We start from the raw sequence: 7,264 nt of genomic DNA, 5'->3' as shown, positions 1-7,264 counted from the left end.
TGTTTTTTTAGGACATGTGAAAGTTGAACTATGGTGAAAACCGTTTGCACTTGCCCCGGTGTACCTTATATTTAAAAAGTAAAATTTACGAAAGCAAACCGAAAAACATTGACGAACTTTAAGCTAGTCTACGAGCTGAAATAACCACTATAAATTCGAAATGCTGGCAAATGTTATACAGAATGTTTGCAAAAGAGTTGCTTTTTGCTATCAAATAAGTACATATGGGTCTAAAACACAATGGAAAAAGCAAAAAGTCTGTTAGAATAGACATGAAAATTCGACTTTTCTACGAGAAATACGGATGTTTTCTTTGAAAAAGGTCTTTAAATATGTGAATTTGTATTGAAAATTAACCAACTTTATTAAATCATTTGGCAAGGAACCCACGAGAACCCACCGACATTTTTTACATGCATTGAGATCATAATCACACTTGTCACTTCTCGAAAAATGAGGTGCGCCAAACTGCTCGCAAGCGAGTTATTTCAATTTGAAAAATGTATAATTTTAAACCATTTTTTGAGATTTTGACAGAAAAAATCTGCGAACCAAATAAGTTTTCCACTAGAATATCTCATTTGAGTCTATTCCAATTGAATACTGTGGAAATTTGAGGTATTGTATAGCTTAAAACAAAAATAGGTGAAAAAACCCATTTTTTTGCAAGGTTTCCTTAAATAATTATTTTTGCAAGGTAGGTACACAACATAGAGCTTAACAATGTTCTACAAAGTTAATGTGAAAGGTATAACGAACAATTTTGTAGAAGAAACCATGTCTGTATCTTGCTTCTGTAAAAAGTTAGATTTTGGCGCCACCTTGCGGAGAAAAATAGAACTAATTCAAATCCATAAATAGATGGCACAAATATAGTCGAGTAGCTTTGTCGAAGACACCGATGAGCTACAACGAAGCCTCTGGCCTGCCGTCAATTTTGACCGCAAAAGTGTGGTTCCTGGCCCACTGTGCGACATGTGAAAATTGAACTATGGTGAAATCCGTTTGCACTTACCCCGGTGTACTTTATATAGATCCTGAGCTAAAAAATTCAACCACATTCTCAAAATTTCTTGAACACGTGTAGAATAGAACCACTTTCCTACAGATTTTTAGATATTTTCGACTTTCGAGATATTCGACTAAAATTTTGTTTTATCAGTTAATCAGACATTGCATCTGACCATCACCTCGTCCTTGGCGAGATACGACTGAGAGTTGCGCGTGTCCAACGGCGCGAGGAGAAAGTCGGGTGTCGATACGACGTCCGCCGGTTGGAGAATCCAGAGGTGAAAAGGGCATACGTTGAACAGCTAGAATCCCGAGCCTCGGAGCTGCCGACAGACGGAACAGTCGAAGAACAGTGGTGTGGAATCAAGAATGCCTTTATCACGACGAGCCATGGTACTCTCGGTAAAGTTTGTGGAAGACGAAGTGAATGGATGTCGGATGAAACCTGGAGGATGATCGATGATCGGAGAAAGGCGAAAGTCGGAATTGAGCAGGCATGTACCGGGTCAGCCAAAGCAGCCGCCCGCTTACGATATGCGGAGCTGGAAAAGGCAGTTAAACGAGCTTGTAGACGAGACAAGAGAGCCTGGACAAACTCCCTAGCCGAAGAGGGAGAAAGAGCCGCCGCCATTGGAGATATCCGATTATTATATGATATTTCTCGCCGCCTTAGTGGTGCAAGGACTAATGCAAGAATGCCGCTGAAAGACCGAGCAGGTCAGCTGCTGACAGATCGAACAGATCAGCTCAAGCGTTGGACTGAGCATTTTGATCAACTTTTCCGAGTTACAAGTAGCAATGGCCAACAGAACCCGCAGCTCGAGGCGCCCACAGTAAGTCGCATTAATGGCGTCAACTCGGAAGCGCCCTCGCTGGCTGAGATAGAAGCGGCAATCAAGGACATGAAATCCAACAAAGCGCCTGGAATCGATTGCATTCCTGCTGAAATGCTCAAAGCCGACCCTGCCCTATCAGCACAAATGTTGCACCGTCTTTTCGCTGACATTTGGGATACTGCAACATTCCCGGCCGACTGGATGCAGGGTATCCTCGTAAAGGTCCCAAAGAAAGGAGACCTAACAGAGTGCGGTAACTGGCGTGGCATAACTTTGATCTGTACAACCCTCAAAGTACTCTGCAAAGTGATCCTGAACAGGATCCAGGAGAAAATCGACGCTACACTCCGACGGCAACAAGCTGGATTCCGATCCGGACGATCATGTGTGGACCACATCACTACGCTACGAATAATACTGGAACAAATCAACGAATTCCAGGACTCTCTTTTGCTGGTGTTCGTTGATTTCGAAAAAGCATTTGACCGACTGAACCACGAAAACATCTGGGCTGCTCTTAGACGACGAGGGGTCCCAGAGAAACTAGTCCATCTCATCGAAGCACAGTACGAGGCGTTTTCGTGCAAGGTCTTGCACGACGGTGTCTTGTCTGAACCAATCCCGGTAACTGCTGGAGTGAGACAAGGATGTATTTTGTCACCGCTGCTTTTTCTCATCGTAATGGATGAGATCTTGACTGGATCGATTGACTGTAGACCAAACCGAGGATTGCCGTGGAATCCTTCAACCATGGAGCAACTTAACGACCTTGACCTGGCAGACGATATTGTTTTGCTCGCCCAAACACAACAAGACATGCAGAGCAAACTCGACGACCTCACCGAAAGCTCCAAGGCAGCAGGTCTCAAAATCAATGTCGGAAAGACCAAGTCGATGGAAATCAATACAGAAAATCGTTCCAATTTCGTGGTAGCTGGACAACAGGTTGAGACAGTGGAGTGCTTCCAGTATCTTGGTAGCCAGATTACGCCTGATGGTGGGACCAAGAAGGACATCGAGACCCGGATCAGAAAAGCCCGATTTGCGTTTGCGAGTCTCCGAAACATCTGGCGGTCACGCCAGATCTCTCTACGAACTAAGATTCGAATCTTCAACTCAAACGTCAAATCCGTATTGCTGTACGGGTGTGAAACTTGGTGCACATATGCGGTGACGACGCGAAAACTGCAAGTTTTTGTGAATCGCTGCCTGCGGAACATCATCCGCGCTTGGTGGCCTGGCAACTGGATCTCAAACGTTGAACTTCATAGCCGGTGTCATCAAAAGGCGCTAGAAATCGAGATTCGGGAACGTAAGTGGAGATGGATTGGGCACACGCTGCGAAGAGATGAAAACGAGATTTGCAGAGAGGCGCTTGACTGGAATCCAGATGGGCATCGGAGAAGAGGCAGGCCCAAAAGCTCGTGGCGGCGAAGTCTAGCCACTGAAATCCGCACAGTTGACGAGAACCTTGGCTGGCAGCAAGTGAAGACGCTGGCTCCGGATCGCCAGCAGTGGAGATCTTTTATCTCAGCCCTATGCGCCGGTCAATCGGCGTTGGACCCTTAGGTAGGTAGGTAGTTAATTTCATGATGCAATTCAAGGGAAATTATTGTAGTTACAACAAGAAACAAATAAGCTCCCTTTAACATAAAAGATCACTAAAACAAATCAAATAGATCGGAACGGGCTCACAAGGCAGGATAATGGGTTTTATTTTCAGCAAAGTTCATTTGAGTCCAGTTCCGTCTAATTCTTGATGCTCTTTCGTTTGCCTATTTCGTGGCGCTTTGTTTGCCGGTAGCGAGTTTCATAAATTGTATAAACGCCATGGTTCAATTTGAAGAAAAACAGATGTACTTCTTGAGGATATTATTTCGAAAATTCCTGTCCCAAAATGTGAACAATTAGCTCCGACTAAGCGTTTTTAAATATAAAAATTTCGCTTCCACAAAAAAAACCACATAAACGATTTTTCGCGGAGCTGCCATAAACACTTATCTTATAAACTTTAGAGAGAGACAACCAAAAGTTTATTGTACCTTCACCGACATGTCGAGTTTAACAAACTATCTGCTCGGTTTTTCTTAATTTATTGAACTATTTCCTCGTTTTGTTTATTCTTTTGTCATCTGATCAGAGCACTATGGGGAAAGTGGTGGCCAAAAATCGAAAAATTTACTTGCTTTGAACGACGTGTATTGTATACCATTTGATAGCCAGAAAATTCAAACGCAGATTCCCAAAATTTCAGCCGTCTGTGATGAAAACTCATTGCGCCACAGACATCAGACCTAGTAAAATTGTGAAAATTGTAGAAAAAATGCATTTTAAACAAATGCAATTTTCTCAGCGAATAATGGTCCAATTTTCGAATGTAATACACCGTTGGAAAGGGTAATTGTCTGAACTTTAAAATGGGTTTGATTTAAAGGTTACACGGTTAATTTTAATTAGCAAAAAAAGGTAATTATTGAAAAAAAATGTATTTTTTGGCCTAAGTTGGTCTTTTTTTATCCCGAATTCAGGGAGCCTTGAGAAGCAAAATCAGGTAAAATCAGGCTAACATTAAATAGTTAAACTGATGATCTGTTTTCCCTTTCTTACACACAGGTATAGTTATCGATCATGGTTAAATAACCAATAATGAGGTTGAGGCCTTATTTTATAGATACCTATTGATTCAGCTCAATAATTTATCAAGCTGTAAGTACGTACATATGTTCGTGCGTGGGTGTTTCTTCATGTATTTTCGAAACTGGACTGGGCTAACCAATTTTAAATCAGTCTTCGAAAGTCATAAAAAATATTCCTTAAAATTTAGAGGAATATTTACTATTTAATCTAAATATAGTAAGTACTCATGATGACTCCAAAAAAAGTAGCCAACCTGGAAAAGGTCGGGATGGCAAACTTTATAGGTGATAACTTTGTTTTGTTCGCTTTTATTTGATAATCTAATCATACATTCTATACATTACAGAAGTTCTACGTTCTATGCATTATTTCCTGCTTTATATCCTTCTTCGCAGAACTCCTCACTTTTCAATTTTATATTCGAATCATTTTTTATCATTTTATCCCGAAAATTCTGAATTTTTACTGTTTTGTAAAAAATGTCGTGTACAAACTCAAAAGTCTTGGAAGAAAAGTCAAAAGTCTGGATACCTAAAAAATTGTCTGACGAAAGTCCAAAAAGTCTGGAAGATCAAGACAAACTTTGTAAGGTTGTCATCACTGATCAACATTTTTTTCTTCAAAATTCAGGAACGTGTGAAATAAAAATCAGGACACATCAGAGAACAGAAATCAGTGTCACAGTGAGGACCTTTTTTATCTTCGCTCCACATATTAACCTCCTTCAGTGGTATCTTATGCAGTTCAATACCACCAATTCTACCACATTTGCGAAAATCAGAAAAAATCAGGCTAATTTTCAAAAATCAGGGAAAAACTATGGCTTATCAGGTGGCTTGTTTCTAGTAGACTCAAGGCTGTATTGGCGTGTAAAGGCTTTAAAGCATGAATAGACCCAGGGGTGGAAAACAGAAAAAAACAAAAAAAAGCGCTCAAATGTCAAATTGATCTGATTGAATCACCGACCAGTGAGCAGGCATCAAATTTTGTTTCATTAGGATGACCATTCTTACTTTTTTTTTAGTTGTTGAGAGAGTTTTGCATTGGATAAGTTTACATGTTTTACCAAACTGAGCATGCACCATCTATGAAACAACAGCTTTGTTAATTTTGTTTGGTTCCGGCACGATTTTTTATCATAAACGATTACAAATCTTTTTAAAAAGTGCTAATTTTTCTGTCGAAAAGTAAAAAATGCTGCAGCAAAATTTCTATTTCCCTAACCTAGGACTAGACAAGCGATTTGCTTCGTTTATGAGAAAGGTTAAGTTTTCATGAATTATTTTATCTCTGGTTTCGTAAGTACGTAAAGGGTTCTTCCAACGTGAGTTTGCAATATAAGGCTCTAACGAACGGATTTTGTCTTTCATTGAGTTTCGTGTTGATCCTGTAATTTTTGGTCAAAATTTTCCCAGTTTTGTTTAACAAAGAAGTATTGGTAGATTAAAGTAAATTTTACTTAGAAAGTATTCTACATTTCCATCAAGCAAATGGTTTTTAAAGCGTATACATTTAAAAGACCCTGTTTTGAAATTATCAACGCTTTATGAATATGTTGAAATTAGGAACACATTGGAAAAAAGTGTTCCTAATTTGGATATAGTATATTTTGCCATGTTTTTGAATAAAAATACATAGTTTTGCGTTCTTTTTATAAAAATCAAATACAATTTAAAGTGAAAAAATAATGTTTGACAAATAGAGGTCATATTTATTTAATTTAAGAAAGTGTAATCTTCAAAGATAGAAATCCTAATTGTATGTTTCATTTATTTAAGTTCACATGGTCCGTGTTACATGAACACATTTTTGTTGTTATGATGAGTGGAAAATAACGGCAAAAACATTCAAAATCATTCTGAAGGAGGAACACATGAAAAATTAGGAACATCTTCCCCAATGACTTCTTGAGTGTAAAATTGTCAATCCGCGTTTGAATCGTTATATTTCCCTTGTTTTCCGAATGATTTGTACAAAATTTATAGTTTCTGGAACCTTGCAACGAAGCTCAAAAATGATTTTCAGACAATATTCAGCTTTAAACATTTATTTTCACGGTATAAATGTCAAATATTTCAGTAGTTTGTTTCCAAAAATCACTGATTATCGTAAGCAATTTTTTTGCTGTCCCCACCTTATCACAGTAATATATTTGAACTTCCTCATAGAAATTTTTACGAGATGAGGCTGCCATACTGCCATAAAAACGTGCTAGGGAAACTTCCTTTTCTGGAAGTTGCTCAACCGGAAGCGCCTCGGTTTCAAGCATGAAACGAGTCGACACAACACATAGTAAATAGTAAATGATATGAGCTATTCTGTTGCAGCGTCGTTGCACTGAATGATGGCTAAATGTTGGTGTTGGATCCATTTGTCGAGGAAGAAAGTTCCTTCCAAATGTGGCACAGATCAAAACCATACATAGTGAAAAATCTACGGAAGACCAAAAAAAAATAAATAAAATAAAACAAAAATAGGAAAAACTCCGAAACCGCTCAACTTTTGCTATTTGCTGCTGCTGGCGATCATCGGGGGGAAAGCACTAACCAACTCGATGGATGTGTTTTGTTGTTGGTTCAAAGCAGTTGCATTTCTTCTCCATCCATGAATGATGATGGCGATGCCGATGACGACGATCCAATCCAATGCAAACTAAACCGAACCAAAAAGCAGCCAACCTTCCCGATATCTATTGGGGTTGAACGTGAGAAGAGAGTGAAAACATTTGGAGCAAAACGTCTCTCGTTCGCCGGAATGGATATATGGGCGAAGTAGATGGC

The sequence above is a fragment of the Uranotaenia lowii genome, unplaced genomic scaffold (genome assembly GCF_029784155.1).
Source record: "Uranotaenia lowii strain MFRU-FL unplaced genomic scaffold, ASM2978415v1 HiC_scaffold_121, whole genome shotgun sequence".
Taxonomy (NCBI): domain Eukaryota; kingdom Metazoa; phylum Arthropoda; class Insecta; order Diptera; family Culicidae; genus Uranotaenia; species Uranotaenia lowii.
Note: the sequence above shows the minus strand (reverse complement) of the source record.